This window comes from Cheilinus undulatus, linkage group 22, assembly GCF_018320785.1.
Source record: "Cheilinus undulatus linkage group 22, ASM1832078v1, whole genome shotgun sequence".
NCBI lineage: Eukaryota > Metazoa > Chordata > Actinopteri > Labriformes > Labridae > Cheilinus > Cheilinus undulatus.
This window is the reverse complement of record NC_054886.1, coordinates 20,893,414-20,912,669: the sequence shown is the minus strand read 5'-3', so window position 1 is coordinate 20,912,669 and position 19,256 is coordinate 20,893,414. Positions and strand designations below refer to the sequence as shown.

The following is a 19,256-nucleotide window of genomic DNA, read 5'->3' as shown; positions in this document are numbered from 1 at the left end:
TTTGTGAACTTTTTGATGTATATTCATGGTGACGGAGGTGAGGTGACAAACTCCAGACATGTTTGTGTTATCAGGAAGGTAACATATTCTGACAGTGCATGCAGCGAGGGAACAGCTGACCAAAAATGCCTCATATCAAGATTTTATGTACTCTGTTTCTTAACAAAATGATTAGATTCTTTATAGATTAGTCAACTGACTTTAAGGATTAAGATGGAATATGTTTATATAGAAGTTAATATAGGCATAGGTTTAGTGGTTTTGAACAAAAAAAGCTGACTTAAACAGCATTTTCCATCATTAATCAGACATTTAATCCACAAATTAACCAAAAACAAGAGGTCTCATAACCTCCAGCCCAAATTATAATCAGAATCTGTCATTTATAAGCAAAAAAGGTCCTTCATAGGATGCATGATGTAGGGATGTTATACCTCTGTGTTGTATTTTCTTATAAACTGAGTGTCTTTTCATTTAGGACTCAGTTTCTGACAAAACAAGCAGCAGTGAAATGTCTGTTTGTGCTTAAGGGAACTGACATGCTGAGTTTTTCTTTTTTTTCTTCTAATCAGTAGAGAGAAAACACACTGACTGGCCGTTCAATCTTTTGTAGTAATAATAATTTACTTTTTTTGTGTTTATGCTTCTTTTTTGTTAATAGAGATCACACAGTAAAGGGGGGCTGTCATGATACTAGAGTTTTAAACTCCTGTATGATACCAGTCTTAACAACATCAAAATTGCAATTTCAGCTGATATTGCGTGGGGATGCTGAGAGCTGAATTGTGAAAGAAAAGCTGAAAATAGCCAAAAGCACAAAAATAGCTGAAAATAGCATAACAATAGCATAAAATGGCATAAAAGTAGCTGCAAATGGCTTTCAATAGCTCTAAAAGGGTAAAAATAGTTGAAAGTAGCCTAAAAAAAGCTGAAAATAGTCTAGAAATAGCTGAAAGTAGCTTTAAAATAGCCTAAAAATAGCTGATTTTGGCATCAAAGTAGCTGAAAATGGCATTTAATGGCTGAAAAAGCATAGAAATAGCCGAAAATAGCATGAAAATAGCTGTATTTTTAAAATTATGAAAGTTAGAAATGAGGAAAGTCATAGCAGTCAAATGACGAAGAAACTGAATTTTTCAAAAGTTTAAACGGTGTCGATATGACAAAGTATGAAGGAGGAGATAAACGGCGCGGAAAAAGAAGAATAACCAAAAGGGCCGACACGAATATCAATAGTGTGGATACTCAGCATCCTTATTAATTAAATGATGTTGATACCTGGCTCCATACTATGGCACATAATACTGGGTAATTTTTTTAATTTTAATTAACCCCAAAACACACCCAAACTTGTGCACACTGTCAGTCCTTCACAAATATACTGGTAGTGTCTTTCTATGTCTCTCAGAAGCTTAAAGTTATAGTTTTAGGTGAGGATATGTAGTTTTTATTTAGCTTCAATGCATTTTCTTACCATTAATTGTAAAGCTAATGGTTCTGTTGTTTCAGAATGTGTGGTATCAAAAAGTTTGCTGTGTCGAAACAGTTTTGACCACTTTAGTGTCAAACATGTGCTCCTTTCAATGACTTCAAATTAGGCTGCCCGATTTCAATTGCGATTAATCACTGAATTTCTGTAGTTACTCGTGATTAATCACATCCTCTTTATTGCAGTTTAAAATTCCCCTATTTTGCATTTAAAACTGATTTTAGCTGCTTTTTTGAAGATTATGACATGAACTTAAGCACTTAAAAAAGAACTTATGGATTGAAAAGGAAATAAGGGAGCAGTAAAAAGTTAAAGCTCTGATAATGATAGATGATGATGCCTCTTGACTCCAGTTTTTAGAGTGAGATGAGAGATTAAAGAGCATTACGTCACTCTGGCTGCAGGGCGACACTGCAGTGGCTCAAGCAAAGTGTTCTGAAAGGGACAACAAAGCATGCGACTAATTGTGATTACAATTTTTCTGCATTAATTACGGATCTTCATCAGTTGTGATTGATGCGATTAATATTGATAGGTCCTCTTCAGATGTAAAGATGTGCTGCTTGTCTTCCATTTGGGGCTCTAAAATTAGCTTTGAAATAATAATTTAGCTTCTTTAGATTATTATCAGACTGGTATTGTGTTAATAGATAACACGGTGAAGAGAGGGAATGATGGAAGAGAGGGAGAGAGGTGAGGACAAGCCTTACAGGTTGTGAGTTTGTGGAATGCATCATCGCTAACAGAGTCAGCCGACTGAGCTTGACCTTAGACCTTGTTGCTGTCAATTTCCCACAAGCTAACTTGTGTTTGTATAAGTGCAGACCTGTGCAGCCGCCTCTACCTTGGAGGTCCACCTACGAAATCCATCTGATTTTTTCACAAATGAGTAAGCATGAGTATCTGGACATGCATTGTTTTATATGTTGTTCAATTAGAATCGTACTTATAATCTTAGTTGTGGTAAATCTGCCCGTCATGGACTTTGAATCAGGAGCTTGAACCTCGTAAAACATCTGTTGATTCTAGTTCCTGGCTGTCCATAAACATGTAAGTGGATCTTTACAAGTACCCAAAGAGAAACTGAATATCGCTCGAGCACAGTTCAGCAAATGCGCTGTCTCTCCCTGGGGTGTAATTGGATTGTGCTTGGCCAGCTTTGGGTATCCACCAGGTTCCTCTTCAAATAGCAGGGTCATATGGCCGCCGTGACCTTTTCCGTGGGGAGCTGTGCTGCCGGAGAAGTGCGGTTGAAGCGGAGGGAGGCCATGCACGTCGCTCAGTAACATGGTGCTGGGGGCGCATGCATGTGTGTGGTCTGTGCTTGTGTGCATGTATCTATGAAAAGGGCACGCAGATGCATTAACGCTCTGTGACATGAAACGTTAACAGAGGGGGGAGCTTGGAGGGGAAAGTGGCCATGAAGGGGCAGAAAGAACAGAAGATTTACTGTAGATTAAGACCATAAAACACTCTCAAAAAAGGCCCAAACAAACTGTAAAAGCAAGCTCCTGCTTTCCGTCTGATAGGTAGGAGTTTATTTATAAAAGCGTGCGGGGAATTGTCATCTTATCTTAGCCATTTGTCAGCTGCACGACAAGAGGTATTTGAAAAGACAACAACAAGGCTTAGCGTCAGGAACGGCTGGCAAAGGATCCTGATGTGAGGAGAGAAGAAAAGAAATCAGATAGTTTTACAAGATATTTAAATATATTGCAGCTATATATAAACTATAAAAACTGACCATGAGTGAGGAGTGAAGTCTCTCATATGTTTTCCTTTAGTTGTCATCCTGGAGTTTGCTTTGTCTTTTTAATGATTCGCCGCACAAACGAAACAAGTGCAAGCTTGTGCCTAGACAGTGTCGGCCATCTTGTCTTGCTTTGTCATACTGTATTTATGTGCTTGTTCTGTCACCTCCACTTAATATGCTTACTCACAAGCTATAATTATCAACTAGTATCGCTTCTCTGAGCCCTCCTTCGCTTTCCTTTTTTTATTCAGCTCACTTTTCTGTCAGTAATTCCTTAATTTATTTTCACTTAGCCCCCCAATCCATCCTTGCCCCACTCTCCTGCTCCTTTATCTCCCTTTCCTCTCTCTGGCCCTTTTTCCTCCCTCTTTATCTTGTACCCAAGCCGTTTCCTCCCTCCTTCCCTCCACCCCGGTACTGTTTATAATTTGCCACTTTTCTTCTCCTCCTCCTTCTTCATCCTGCCCTCTCTCACTCACTCCGTTGCCCATTTTTAGTCCCAGCAGACAGACTCCTTATCCCTTATCGCCCCATACGTTAAAAGCATGACCCTGAGATCTCTGAACAGAAGGACCTTTTATGGTCATGGGAAGAGTCCGAAAGACAGGAGCGAACCAGGCAGAACAGTAACCAGGAGTTTCAACAAGCTTTTCAGCTGGCCATGCAGGGTCAAATCGCTCAGGACTAGCTTAAAAAGTTTAGAAAAATTTAAAAGAAAAGTCGAAGCAAGCTCTGTTTGGATTATCTGGCTGAATTCCTGAGATTTGGTGTCTATAGTTTAACTGGAATTGTATACTTTCCAGGAAAGGAAGATTAGATTCTCCCCAGTCAGTCCAGTTCATAGAAAAGTCCCCATTGTGGTAATATAAGATTGACCTGACTAAGACTTATCAGATTAAATAATCAGTTGATTGTTGATCTACTGTGAAAATTTGAAAATAAATCATAATTCGTTCTTTAAGCTAAAAGGCCCAGTAAAACCAGATTTTTAACATTATAATCCTCTTTGACTACTGCTTCACTTACATGGACTACTGTTATAGTTGTAACAAAGTTAAGGCCCTTCTGCACTCGTCATGTGATTGCAGAATGAGTATATAATACTGAGCTTGGAGCTCAGTGTGAGAGTACAGCAGAAAACATATTGTTTGCAGTCCACAAAGTCGGTCCATTATGAAAAAATGGCTTCTTATTTTACTTTTTCCACTGGAAGAAACCAGCATGTCGGATGATGCACATGCATCTTAATGGGATGACTTTATTTACACCCAGGTTAACAGTGGAGCTGAAACCCATTATCAGAATGTCTTTATGGGGTTGATGAAATAATACACATGTAAAAATAGTTTACAACATAGTATTAGGGCCACAGAAAAAAAGATTTTGAGATGAAAGTCCTAATATTACAAGAATAAATTCCAAGATTTTCAAGAATTAAGTCATAAGTGAAGAAAGCCCTAATATTGCAACATTAAAGTGGTAAATCTATGAGGATGAAATACTCAGTTTATGAGGACAAAATTGTGTTATATTAGGAGAATAAAGTCATTAACCTGCAAGATTAAAATCATAAATTTTACAAGATTAAAGCTGTAAATCTGCAGCTTAATCTTGGGGATTTACAACATTATTCTTCTAAGTTCAAGACCTCAATCTTGCAGGTTTAAAACAATAATCTCAGAGTTATGTGATTAATCTCAAAATTTTAGGTTGTTGTTCTTTAACTTGGTCCTTAACTCAGTTGTACATCAAAACTGGTGTAGAATAATTATTTCAACAAAACATTTTAAACAGGACAAAAATTGATAAAAAGTTGAGCTAAATGAGCACCTGTCTACACAGTGAAATGTGCATTGCTATCAGGACAGAAGGAATTCAGGCTGGAGAAATATTGCTATTAGGGCTGTAAACAATTACAATTTATTATTGCATTCAAAGGAAAAAATTCTGCAGTTAATCATGATTAATCTCCCCTTTTTTATTGTCACATTGTATTGCATTTAAAACTGTCTTATTTTGTATTTTTGTACTTTCTTAATCTCTTTTCTTAATGCTCTATTTGAACAAAACTAAGGAACCTGGGTAAATCAAAGATTATGACATGATTTTAACCAGAGAAAAAGAAAGGACCGAAAAGGAAATTAAGGAACCAGGAAAAGGGAGTATGTTTACTTCACAAAGTGGAGATGCCTTCTGACCTGTCCTCTGAGCTGTCTGAGTTTTTCAGTGAGATTAGACATTAACTTTTATTTTACATCACTGTGGCTGCAGGAAGATGCTGCAGTAGCTAAACCAGAGAGTACTGAAAGGAGCAATGTAGCATGCGGTTAATCACAATTAAAATTTGTTTTGATACACTCATTATGGACCTTTATGAATCATGATTAACACAGTAATGCTTCAGCTCTAATTGCTATTGTGAAAAAAATTATGAGAGACAAATATGATTACAAAATACAGTTTAATACTGTAAAAGTGAATAGAAAAGTTATCAAAGATTAGTAAACTGTGGCTAACACCAGCATTAATGTAGACTGAGGTTGCACTCACCCATCAAAATGACTTTAAGCTGCTTAAAGAAATACTGAACATGCAAAAAAAAAAAATCTTAGGAGAGGCCAAAAGAGAATTATTGATTTAATAAACATTGCCTAATAGTACAAAAGACTTTAAAAAGTTAGCAAGCTTTAGCAAACATAAGCTAACATTAGTGTCAGTTTCAACTGAAGTTGAAATCTCCAATCAGAATGATTTTAATCAACAGAATATGAAAGACGAAAATGGGAGTTATTCATAAAACTTTTTCCAAGAGAAATTGATGAAAAGAAGCAAATCTTAATATTAGGGTTATTTAACTCATTGAGTGCCACTGACGTATATATACGTATAGGGCTGGCACTCAATGAGTTAAAAAGGACTGGTATTAAAATAACATTATATAAACTAATACAGTAGATGAAAACTCGGTTGGCTAGCATTAGCTATGAGCTACCAGTCTTACAAGAGCATTTAAGGCTGTAGCTGCAGAATCCTAGTTCATGGAGTTGAGGTTATTTTTATGATGAATTCAACTTTTCCTCTGTGAAAAGCAGGATAGAGTAGACCCTGAAACATCCTGAATATAACTTTTTTAAGATCTAAAAATCATTTATTGATAACAGTGTGTTATTTTATAAAGCCAAGACTCTGAAAAAGTTTTAAGGCCCCAGTCTTGCAGGTCTGAGCACAAGCTGAATTTCTTTATTTTTGAAGTATTGTAAATTGAAATAGATTATTTGGACATTTAGCATTCCTAAAGCATGCATCACAAAGTGTCAGAGTTAAATAAAATAATGATTATTGGCAGTCCTAAAAATACTGATCATTAAGTGGTGTCACTTCTAAACACAATGAGGAACAGCTGCACATAATGGGAACATATTAGCAGATGGCTTACATTTCCTCACGGAGACACAAAGCATGACTGAGTATCTGCTGTTGTTTTTGTCTCCACTTGCTCGGGACACTTTAACCCTCTGCCCACCCAGCCCTCTAAACCAAACAGTGTAAGGTGTCCACTCGGGCAGGGAGGCAACAAAAGGGAGTCCAGGAAGAAGCAGGCGGGGCAGACTTGGCCGATTAGTTCACGTTAATGAGCGCTGAGGAATGTTAAGTCTATTCACCGGGAGTCATCAGATAAGAGAAAGGAAGACGAGAGCAAGCTGGTATGAAGGATTCTGACGGTCTCTAAGCTGACAGGAAAGAAGTCGCTCATTTAAGCGACACATCATCCAAATAACACCTTAAGGCTTTTTCTCTGTGACGTCTTTTCCAGTCTACATCTAAAACAATGGAAACAGTTACAGAGGGAGGAAGGAGGGGGAAAACGCAGTGAATTGAGCGCTTACTTGCCTTTCCTAGGTCATTTGTTTTAAATGTCTTTTAAAGGTTAACCTGTTGGAACATTTACAGGCCCTCACTGAGCTGTAATTGTTGCTCGAAAGCACTTGTGGGAAAAAGAGAGGGAGGAGAAAACAAAGAAACTCTCCTTGCAGAGTTGAGCCGTGACATTCGGAGTGTGCTCAACCTCAACAGTCGACCCATGACCTAACCTTCCTAACCTCTGACCACGCATGTGAAACTTAACCCCTCGAACGCTGGCGATTAACAACCAAACGGAGTCATCCATTTATGGTTGTTTGACACCTCTCAGGCCCTCGCAATCTCTCACTCTTCACAATCTGACATGGAAGATGAAGGGGAAAAAAACCTCTGTGAGGATGATGGAGAGCGATGCCAACACTGAACAGTGACAACTCAGATAGCAGAGGAGTGTGGGAGTCTGTCAGTTAGACTGTTTTTAATAACGTGGCGCTCAACTGACGCAAGAAAACTCAACTTGCCCTGAGCTCACACAGGCTTATGTGTAGTCTTTGATTTCAGCTCAATGAACCAAGAAGCAACTTGTGCAATGAAATATTTCTTCTAAGCGGTATTCTGTTTTTTAATTGCAGCATTTTTAAGCACAACAAGTCACTTTACCTTCACTCTGAAGGCTTCAAGGTTGAAGCCACATCTGGGTCGAAGGCCTTCTGTCTAATAACTTGGCTGGCGGACACACGCTCAGAGAAACACATAGTAATCATCTCACACCGCGCCAAGGTCATGTCCCTCATTCCAGCCGGAATAAGCGGTCAAAAAAGCTTTCAATTAAAGTCAGGGCAAATATCTGAGAAAGTCACACAGAGTATAATGAGGCATTTCAGGCGATAGGTGTTACAGATTTTATAAGTCCAGGACGCACGCTGAATAGAAATGACACACGAGTAAGTGGCTGGGGACATTTAATTAGACAAATCAAGCCGCTTTTATAACGGCTGACAAATTGCTTGTGATGCCAGAGAAGAACTCACACAGTTTTTGCTGTCAGTTTCTGGATTTGTTATCGAAAGCGTCATGACATCAAGTGGCCTCTGTGTTTCACACCTTGAGTGAGATTTTTACCTAACGTGATATTTTTGCAGATTAAGGCCAGAAAAAACCATCCTCCCATGGCTGGTATTTTTAGCTCATTTCCAAAAATATCGTCCTTTGTAATTTCACTCCCTTATCTGCTTTTTTTTCCCCTTTAGTGACAAATTTGGTTCATTACGACTTGGATCTTAATTTTCAAAGTTTCTGTTGGTAGAATTTGACAGACAAAGCAGAAAGATAACATCTCAGACGAAGGAAGACAGAGAAGACGACTGTGAAACATTATACTTGCATTGTTCTCAGGCAAACAGCAGACGGGTTTGAAACAATTCTTTAGGTCAGCCAAACCTCTGTGGAGGTTAAAAAACAACTGGGAAGAGAAAAAATGGTACAACAAGTCATCCAAAGTAAACATCCAGGTTCATGTTCGGTCTTAAGTTGAAGTCAGTTGATCAAATGTTTTCTATTAATTCCTCCAAATTGTAACAGAAGTTATCTGTAGCACTTTATAACAACCACACACGACCATGCATTAGTTAAGCATTAGCCTAAACATCAGCTTATACTTTATGCATCATCTTTAACACATGGTGTCTACTGAAATACTCATGTATGTAATTAATAACACTGCTATGTTTCATCGATCATCATCAGTGTTTTATAACTCTATCTGTGCTTTTTGACTCCCTGAGTGAATCATGAATTCACCGTATTAGTAAGTGTTTGTTATCACATTATCTTTGTGTGAGTCTGAGTAGTTTGTTTATTTCCAACACTTCATAAATTATCTTATAAGCCACTGTCACCTCCAGAATGACTGGATTGGGACTGATGTAACGTGATTAAAAAATATAGAGTGTGAAACTATAATTGTAAATCCATTATAGATAATTTCAGTCATCAGTAAAACTTGATTTACAAATCAAATTACATACCGATAAGTAATAATGTAGAGACAATAGTTTGTCCAGCGTTGGTTTTCTAATGCTAGACAGTGCTACAGAAATCTCATGAAACATCAGGACCATGCTCTGTTATCTTGTTTACAGAACCCCCACATTAATCCACCACTGAGCAAACACTTTGCAACAGTGGCCGGAAGATCTCCCTTTAACAGAGCAGACACCTCAAGCTGGTACACTCGTTGGTAGATGGTGTCTGCCATGACTAGAAAGGTCAATATTATGTTATTATCATGAAGAGGCTGCTTCTTCTACCGCTTGCTCTCAGTTTCAGCTAATAAGTGTTTTAAGCTCTGGCTTTTTTGCAGCTTTTCTCTTGTGATCTGAATAGTCTGACCTTTGTGGATTTGATGGCAAAAAAATGTTATTTAAGAGCTGAATTCTTCAACAAGCCACTGAAATTTGTTGTGAAATGTTATGAGAGGGAAATCAGAAAAGATGTCCATATCTCAGTTTGAGCATTTGCAATAAACGCATTAGAAACGTCTGAATTTATTCACTCTAAAAAAAAAAATCACGTTATGTAAACAAGCTGTGATTTCCCCTGAAAATGTGTCCATTTTCCTGTTGACGGCCACGCTGTCATACCCTCAGATAAATCTCATTTTAGCTATCAGCTGCCTTCAGATAAGTTGTTGCTGATCTAGTGGTGGAAAATATGGATTTACAACCACTGGCCACTCTGTTAGGTACATCTGTTCAATTGCTTGTTAACACAAATAGCTAATCAGCCAATCACAGGGCAGCAAATCAATGCATTTAGGCATGTAGACTTGGTCAAGACACCTTGCTAAAGTTCGAACCCAGCATCAGAATGGTGAAGAAAAGGGATTTAAGTGGCTTTGAACATGGCATGGTTGTTGCTGTCAGATGGGCTGGTATTTCAGGAACTGCTGATCTACTGGGATTTTCACACAAACCATCTCTCGGGTTTACAAAGAATGATCCGAAAAAGGGAAAAATAATCCATTGAGAGGCAGCTGTGTGAATGAAAAGGCCTTGTTGATGTCGGAGGAGAATGGGCAGACAGGAGAGGACCAAACTGGGCGACATTCCTGTCAGCTAAGAACAGCAAAACTGAGGATACAGTTTGCACAGGCTCACCAGAATTGGAAGGTTGGAAAAACGCTGCCTGGTCTGATAATCTTGATATCAGCTGCTACATGCAGATGGTTGGGTCAGAATTTGGCATTAACAACATAAAAGCATGGATCCATCCTGCCTTGTAGCAACGGTTTGGACTGGTGATGGTGGTGTAATAGTGTGGGGTGGGGGATATTTGCTTGGCACATTTTAGGTCCCTTAGTACCTATAGCATTTTTTAAATGCAACAGCCTACCTGAGTATTGATGCTGACCATGTCCATCCCTTCATGACCACAGTGTTCCCATCCTCCGATGGCTACTTCCTGCATGTCACAAAGCTCAATGATCTCAACTAGTTTCCTGAACATGACATTGTCACCAGATCTCAATCCAGTAGAGCACCTTTGGGATGTGGTGGAACGGGAGATTTACATCATGGATGTACAGCCAACAAATCTGCAGCAACTGCATGATGCTTTCATGTGATATGGGCCAAAATCTTGGAAGAATTTTTCTAACACCATGTTGAAACTATGCCAGCAAGAATTAAGGCAGTTCTGATACTAGTATGTTGTACCTAATAAAGTTGCCAATGACTGTATTTAGTAGTTAAAGCTAGGAGGGATATTTATTGAGCTTCAAATTATTACTTCAATATTGAACATTATTACTGGATATCATTGCTTTTTGTAATTGTGTGATCTTAAGTGAAAAAAGACAGCCTCCATAAAATTTTAAAGCAATAATTACGGTCATTTATTAGTTAAATATAGTGGTGATGGCCTGATTAATATTAAGGAAGAAAGTATTTTATTAATCAAACAATAGTTTTGGTGTTTTCATGGCATAAATGTCAACCATATGCTGGTTTTAGTTGCATTAAAGTGTTCTGTTGCATAACATCAGTTAATTGTCCCACTTTGAGTTTTGTAATGTTAGTTTTGAAATGATGCAGCTTTAAGGCAGTTACTTTGGGTTACAGTTTATGATTAGCATGATTCATGATGAATCAGAGAGTTGAGAAATTTAACTGGTTAAATGCTGAGGAGAGTAATTGGTTGTTTTGTTTGATTTTATTAGCAATATTAGGGTTTTGGAAGTTGAACTAATAAACTATTTTATCTGTGATGTATAGGAAAATTAAAGGTTGATCATGGCAGTTGAATTAAAGCAGTTTTAGCTTTAAAACAAGACAGAAATTGCGATAAACCAGAGTTCTATTTTGAGGTAATACATCAGTATAGTTGTTAAACGATTGTTTGAGAGGAGAGCCCCTCCCCGCTTCTTTCAGAGCCTTAGGGTGGCACCCGCAACCCTTCCAGGTGCAGTGATAGCGTATCAATAAGGTGATGACCTCATCGGGTGCTTGTGGACTCAGGGATCTCTGATTAGAGGCGCATTGATCCCCTGAGACTTGCTGCAGAAGTGTCCTTAATAGGATCTGATGTTTTTGGCCCGGGGCTCCACGCTCTGCTGTGCTCGGCTAAGGCGTTGCCAGGGAACTGCGCTGGTAGCCGGCTGTGAGGTGCTCAGCTGGCTTGTGGTAGGTAGGGACTGCTGTTTTTGATCGAAGGCTGACTGCGTGCTGGTGTTCGAACACGCCATAAATGGTCAATGATTCAAAGGCCTGTACAAGGCTGCTCAGCACTATGGAAATGTAGGTATGCGACTCACAAAAGAGCCAATAAAAGTGCTTCTTAAACTCAATAAAACAACAGCAGAGGGTTTATCTTTGCTTTTTTATGAATACGCAGAATCCGCTCAACCCCGGCATGACCTTCACTTTGGTTTACTACATCATGAAACTTTGACTCCTCACTTTACCTGACGTTTACAACTCTCTCTGCCTTTTTGAGCTCATCCTGGAGCAACATAAATAAAAGCTGATACTGTAATCAACAGCAGATGTCTGCAGGAGAGAGCTGATGACACATTTGCCTGTGAGTCATCCCTCATCCAGCGTGTGCAGTCAGCTCCACACCGGACACACGACGAACAGATCATATATCACAACAGCTGACGTCAGGAAGTCTCAGGAATGAGGTTCAACACAGCCAAGAATGTCCCATTGTTCTGAGAGAGTAGAGGGCTCATTGTTTGAGATGTTTGCATATCAGGATCTCAAGTGTCTTTTAAAAGATAGGAGGGAAATTCAAGATGTGCTTTCAGGTAACTCAGTGAAGCGAGAGGATAAGGTTTTGTTGAGATTTGCATCTGTACTTCCTTGTTGAGGGAAACCTGAAAAGTTTTTATCTACGCAATAATTTAAGTAAAGATGTAAGAGATTTCTTAGCTGAAACTTATTTTTCCTTTTTGCTGATTCAGTATTACTGGTAGATATGAACATTTCAGCCTTAAAATAAGATTTTTGAGTTTTAGGCAGGCTGAAGTCATTCAATTTGTTCAACTCATTCCTTAAACTCTAATTCTGTCCTGAGGACTAAAGTTTTATGTCTGAACTACATTGATATATCTGTAGTTGTCTATATCTGATATTTATCCCGAGGTCAGCAAATTGCTAGCTTGAGCTCAATTCAGCTGCATCAACATGGTGTAAAGGCATGACCATTATACCTACGCCTTTTTCCAATTAATGAAATATGATAACTGTGAAAGCATTGCTTGTTTACAATATATATTTTTTCGTATTTATTTTAACAAATTAAGAATTTTGCTCTTTTTTCTGCATAAGCTCAACAATGAACATGTATGTAATGAGCTCACAGGAATGTAGCAGTTGCTGCCAAAGGGTGCGCAAAAATTTAGGCATCAGCAACAAACAGACACTAATGCTTTGAACTATTCTTCAGCTTCATTTTAAAATAAAAAAACATTTTAAGTTTGCATAAAATGTGGGAAAATGCTATTAAATCCACATTGTTTTATTTTTATAGCTCATGGCCTGGGAAGAAAGTTAACTTTGGTTTTGGTTGTCATCTACAGCAGGCAGTAAGAGAACCCTGTCTGAATCTAGCAGCTGTGCAGGAGCTAGCTTGCAGGCTTTGGTAGTTAGCACCAGAAATACACCCAATACTGGCTGCTTATTAAAGACAGATATTTTTCTATGGCACATTTCATATGACAAGCAAAGAGTTCGCTTTCACACCTAATAGTCCTGGAGACTCGGCCGTTTTGGAATGGATATTGCACCACTGTTGCACTTTCCTTTGGTTTGGTTTGCAGTCACACTGCTCTTGGTCAGATGGACCAAAACGTCTGAACACCTACAACCTCTGCCTGTTAGGGGCGCTGTCGTCACAAAGAAATGGCGACCAAGAAGAAAAGCCAGCATAGGAGAAGATAAAACCAGAAATCAATCTCCTTCTGCCAGTCTTTTTCCACCTAAACAATGAGAAAAAAAAAAAACAAATTAATGGTGTCTTGGGGTTTCTGCTTTTGCATTAAGGTATTGTGAACAGGCAGCGAGCTGGGGAGCTGTCCAGCATGTCTTTCTTTACATGAATAAATCAGCACCGACTACAACGTGTTGCTATGGCTACACAGACGCCAAGCGAGCTACCAATATGTATTTGAATGTATCAATCCGTATATCACGCTTTATGCCACTTCCTGCCTTTGGTTCACAAGTTGGTCCGCTTTGCTTTCACACCTCAAACGAACCGCACCAAAGTTCGTTTGGAAGCGGACTGAGATCCCCTGTCTTCAAGCAGACCAGAATCCGCTTGTTTGTTCCACACTAGAGTTCATGTGAGCTTTCTCACCACTCCAAATGAACCAGACTATCTGGGAAACAGACCAGAGTTCGTTTAAAGTGGACCAAACAGCTCTGGTGTGAATGCGCCCTCAGTGTGCTTTAAAACTATTTTTCACAAGTTTTGCCTCAGGACCCATCACCGAGTCCTTAATGGGACAAAACACCCCAAATTTTTGAATATTTTTCAACAAATCAGATCTATTTGATGGTGAATAGTGGAGTTTGGACCTCAGATGGTGTAAAACATATGACCGAACTAAAATCAAACAAGTTTAACCCTCTGAGACAGACATTGTGGTATATGACAAGAAGAGGCACATGCCATGAAAAAACTTTTGAACCCTAAATTATCGGCACTTACTGTTTTTTCCTCTGTCAGCCCTCTGTTTTGCTGTTCTAATGATGCTATCCATGCCTTCATAGCCTTAGGCTTTTCTAGCAAGCTTGGAGCTTAGGTCCCTTTCTAGGGCATGTAAGGATTAAATCCACACTAGTAATTCTGGCGCCGAACATCTTTTTTTAAATCTGTTTTTCAATCTGTTTTTTTTTTTTTTTTTTTATCATTCCTGCAGCTAGCTTAATGTTTCCCACAGTGCATTGTGCCAGGCTGTGATGTTATTATGTCATGTTTTGCCCAACTGTGCCAAACTAGATGAGACAGCCTGAGGAGTTTATAATGGAGAGAAAGAGACACAGAGAGGCTGTGACGTGTCCATCCGTGTCACTGCTGACAGGAACTACTTTGAATAATGATTCAAAAGAAGCCAATTCCAAAATGCACAAAGACTTTTTTGTAAAAATGTGAATATTTCGACGACTTTTTGTCACAGAGTGATTATTTTTTCACTTTTTGGTCCTAAAGAGAACAAATTTATGCAACAAAAGGTCTAAGTCATTATTCTTTACTCTGCGTTTTCATGTCCGTTTATCTTTTTTTCTTTTGTCTTTTGCCTTCCGAAAGCTTTTTTAAAATTCAAGTGACATTGCTGCGCATCTCAGACAAATCCTTTAACCTCAGGAGTCAAGGGTATAATTTTTTTGACAACTTTTGATTTTACCTTTATATTACTCCTTAAAAACGGTTTACTTTGCCTTGTTTGGAATAATTTTTTAGCCCAACCCCACATGTGTGATTTTACTCTTTTTTTTCATTTTGACATACTGTATTAACACATTGGGCCTAAAATCATGTACATGGTTGATGTTTTAAAAGCTTTTTAAGACAATATGTCAAAGTGAGAATGATTGAAAAAAGTAGCTTAGGGCTCAGAGGGTTAACTAATTATTTTGAATCCTGCAATTTGAAAACTGCTGTAGGCCATATTGCAATTTAATCCAAATTTTGAATAACTGCCCAGCCTTATTCTAACCAACCAGTTTAGAACCACTGTTTTGACGGATTTAGGACCTTTGATTTTTTTTTGCTATGATATTGAAACCGATTTTTATTTCTTTATTTTTGCCATGATACAATCAAAATTTTGAAAAATCTGACATCTGGATAACCTTACATTTTTGATAGGGATGCACTGATACCATTTCTTTTTTCAGACTAAGTACAAATACTTGCATTTGTGTAAAAATATAAATAGTTATAAGTTAATTATATTTTCATCAGATGTGACATCTTTAAGTTTGAATATCAGCAGTTCAGACATGGCTCCAACTTCACCTTCAAATCATGAGAGGCTAACATCTGCAGTGTTTCACGAGTATGAGAATAAGCTTCATATCGTTGCGATATTCAATACCTGTATCAGTGCATCCCTGATTTTTAGTGTTTTCATTAAATTTGTAATTGTTGATGTATTTCTGTTTCCCAGGAGCTTTAAGAAAGAGACGTGAATCTGTTCTCAAGACAATGCCAGTATTAGGACTTTCAACTTTTGGGCGTCTTTGTCTTGTGCTGTTTTAATATGATGTTTACTTACAAAGAAAAGGCAAATAAAAACCAAATGATTCCCCCAAAGTCATTTCAGACCTCTTACATCTGTTTCCCATTCTTCAAAAGCCCGTTTGGATTTTTAATTTCTCTTCTACTTTGTTTCAGCTGCACGTTTTACTACCATGCTATTAGCTTAATCACTGCTGTCAGTGATGCCCTTGCTTGTGTCTGATTGATACCATCCTGTCCTTACTCTTTGTTCCTGTGTAACTCCATATAAGGAAACCCTCAAGAAGAGTTTACTTAAACAGAACAGCCAGGGACAGAGCCCAGTGACGGCCCCCCGCAGGGTTCAGCTCACCTCAGATAAGATAAGAGGTGAAGGTGAGAAAGTCGCTGAGGTGAGATTTGTTGGCTGGATGGCCGGTTTGGCACTCTCCAGCCATCACTCGCCCAGTTGCTAAGCTCCTTTGTTTGTGTGTTGCTCTGCCTTTGGCATCAGTGGTGCATATCGGGTTACATGTGGGAATGAGGTGTAGTGTTAGTTCAGCAGTTCCTTTGTCTCCCCGAGTTGTAAATCTTCTACTTTATGAATCAGAGAGCTTCAAATGTGTAATTCATACCCACGTTTTAATTCAAAATCCAGCCTTAAATTGAATCAGAATATTGAATGATTCAATTACGCTCCCAAATCCACCATCCCGTATCGATGTGGGTGTGTACAGTGGAGTTACTCTGATTCACACAGTCTGTTGTCTGATTTTTAATGTCTCTTGTGCACTAAAGCGATTATTTTCTGTGTCAAGTCGACTTCAATTAGGTGATAATTCCAGGTATGAGGAGTGATTAGTGCCTATTATATTGGTGACACTTTGTCAGGGTAAGGATTTATACAAAGACATACAGCCCATAGACTTTCACAAGTTCAGACACGTCTACAATTACATGAAACAAATACAACTTTCCTGTGTCATCACCGCTAAAATGTCACCCGATCCGTGTTCATAAGCTGTGACTCAACGTCTCAGCACCTGTGTCATGTATTGCTGCTATGTGTTTGACCGCTGCTTGCTGCTGAGGCTATTGCGTCTCATTTGTTGAAAGAAGGGCTGCTATTCTCCTGAGTCTTTGAGACATGGCAGCCAGATCACTGATAGTTTTGTTCAAGGTGTGACCCATTTTAAACAGACGGCAAACTATTCAGCACTTACGTTATCAGTGGTCTTTTTCCTTATTTCTGTTCTTATCACTTTGAGTTTAATTAATTTCATTCAACAGTGCCAAGCAAAGTTGATCACTGTATTGTTGTACTTAACAATGTTAAGAAAATACATCTTTTCTTAAGTGAAGAGGTGCTGCATTAGTGTCTTAGCACCTCTCATCTCCTCTTGCTTTTTTATGGCTAGTAAACAGCTTTCAAAGTTTACATATTAACCACATTACAACATGTTGCCTTTGAAAATAATCTAAACTAATTTGTTAAGATGGAATAAAAGTAATCTAAAATTATTATATCTTAGGTAAATGTTACTATTTTGACATTTGAAATCATGCCCACCCCTAAATGTAGCATTTGAGATTCTTCTTTTAGTAAAAGTATGAGGTTTTTGTACTTTCAGACTTAAATCTGACTACCTATTTTGTATACTCTATCCATTGCTTGCATAGGAAGCTGCATGGCAGCACATAATTATGTATTAAATGACAGAAACACAGTTTTTCCTGCACGATTTTAGGAGACTATGGTGGAGGACCCTGAACCTTCTAGGGGGTCTGGGGCATGCCCCCCCTGGGAGAAAATTGTTGACATTTTGAAGTTAAGTGCACCAGTCTTGTGCATTTCAGACAGTAAAACATTATCTGCTCTATTTCCATGTGTAAGAGACTTCAACGTGATTTTTGCATCTTTTTTCCAACTTCAATTACAACTAAAGATCGGGAGATTTTTTTAATGGAGATTGTTTCTTTTTAAAACGTGGTATTAAAAATTTTGACAACCTTCGACAGTGGGTCTTTCAGACAAAGGCTGTGGTTATGCTGCAACATTTTCAGCCACAAACAGCAGCCTTTGTTGCATTTCGGCTAATTGTTGGCATCACAAAAGTATTTAGGGTGCCTGGTGATGCAGTCGTTTGAGAACAGGATCCAGAGTGACAACAGCACCTTTTCTTTTGTGACGTAAACTGACAATGTACTGCTGCTCTGAACACAGAGACTCTCCCTCATGGGGTCTTGTCAATAGTCATGCACGAGCAGATAGACAACAACGGTGGTGGACTCCTGAATTCTGATCGTGCTGCTCACTGCCAGTTGACATTTCTTGACTTTTTGTTGTTTAGAATCACTTTTTAGAGGAACAACACCACGTCACTGTCCATCCACACTAATGTTTCTACATCAACTTTTTTTGTCTGTTTACACGACTGCTTTTGTATGTGCACATGTTGTTTCACTGCTCAGTCTGATCACCAGCTGCTGGTCTGGCATGTATACTGCAGAGTTTCTAGCCATTTTTGTGGATGTGTGTGCACGGGTGTCCATAAGGGGGGCTAAAGGGGAGAGCTTTCTGGGGCCCAGCCTAACTGGGGGCCCATAGAGGCCAGAAAAATCTTGGTCCATTGTAAAGTTAAAAGCTGGGATAGCCAAATGTACACATTTTTTTAAACCTGAATAATAACTACTCTTACCAAAGCAGCATCTATAGCATGGTATATAGCTTTCTTAAAATGTAAACCCCTTTGCTTAAAACAGAATTAAAATGGGTCAAAGAAGGTGGTGAAATGGGATTTTAATAGTAGCCAATAGGTGGTGCAAAATGTTGAAAAGGTGGCAAAAGTGGGCCTAAAATGTATTGGAAAGGGGTTAATAGAGGCAGCAATGGGTAGAGAGAGGCAAAAATTGGTCAAAAGTGGTAGAAATGGGTGGAAAATGTGGTAAATTGGGATTAAACAATTACAAAAATGAGTTAAAGGGCAAAAATGGGTGCAGACTGGCAAAACTGACAGAAAGGGTGGGGAATTTGTGTTTTTAAATCAGCAAAAATGGGTTGAAAGTGGGAAAATATGTTTAAAATGGCAAAAATGGGTGGCAAATAGTAACATAAAGGGGTTTAAATGTGCCAAAAATTGGTGAAAAGAAGCAAAATTTGCAAAAAAAAAATTGAACACAGTTGATTAAAAGTAGCAAAAGTGGGTGGAAAAGCTGTTAAAATAGTCAAAGAGGAAGCCAAAGAAACACAAGTGCAGCAAATTCAAAACTGAAAACCAAAATTTAAGCTTTACATATGTAGCTACTCTTGAAACCCTGATCATTTCTCTGTGAGGGAAGGTGTTAAACAATACAAAGGATACAGTATAATTTTCTGTTAATATCCATAATAATGACTCCTCCTTATGTTCAATAAAACCTTAGAGA

General features: G+C 38.5%; 1 protein-coding gene across 4 annotated transcripts in view; it reads left to right on the top strand.

Moving 5' to 3' along the window:
* LOC121504271 (RNA-binding protein with multiple splicing-like) overlaps positions 1-19,256 on the top strand; it is a 65,671-nt gene that overhangs the window by 3,478 nt on the left and 42,937 nt on the right. The gene's annotated exons all lie outside the window — the stretch shown is intronic.